We start from the raw sequence: 712 nt of genomic DNA, 5'->3' as shown, positions 1-712 counted from the left end.
CCTAACCCTAACCCTAACCCTAACCCTAACCCTAACCCTAACCTAACCCTAACCCTAACCCTAACCCTAACCCTAACCCTAACCCTAACCCTAACCCTAACCCTAACCCTAACCCTAACCCTAACCCTAACCCTAACCCTAACCCTAACCCTAACCCTAACCCTAACCCTAACCCTAACCCTAACCCTAACCCTAACCCTAACCCTAACCCTAACCCTAACCCTAACCCTAACCCTAACCCTAAACCTTAACCCTAACCCTAACCCTAACCCTAACCCTAACCCTAACCCTAACCCTAACCCTAACCCTAACCCTAACCCTAACCCTAACCCTAACCCTAACCCTAACCCTAACCCTAACCCTAACCCTAACCCTAACCCTAACCCTAACCCTAACCCTAACCCTAACCCTAACCCTAACCCTAACCCTAACCCTAACCCTAACCCTAACCCTAACCCTAACCCTAACCCTAACCCTAACCCTAACCCTAACCCTAACCCTAACCCTAACCCTAACCCTAACCCTAACCCTAACCCTAACCCTAACCCTAACCCTAACCCTAACCCTAACCCTAACCCTAACCCTAACCCTAACCCTAACCCTAACCCTAACCCTAACCCTAACCCTAACCCTAACCCTAACCCTAACCCTAACCCTAACCCTAACCCTAACCCTAACCCTAACCCTAACCCTAACCCTAACCCTAACCCTA

The sequence above is a fragment of the Marmota monax genome, unplaced genomic scaffold (assembly GCF_021218885.2).
Source record: "Marmota monax isolate L192 unplaced genomic scaffold, Marmota_monax_Labrador192_F-V1.1 WCK01_AAM20220418_F8-fsc01477, whole genome shotgun sequence".
NCBI classification, from domain to species: domain Eukaryota; kingdom Metazoa; phylum Chordata; class Mammalia; order Rodentia; family Sciuridae; genus Marmota; species Marmota monax.
This window is presented reverse-complemented; position numbering follows the sequence as displayed.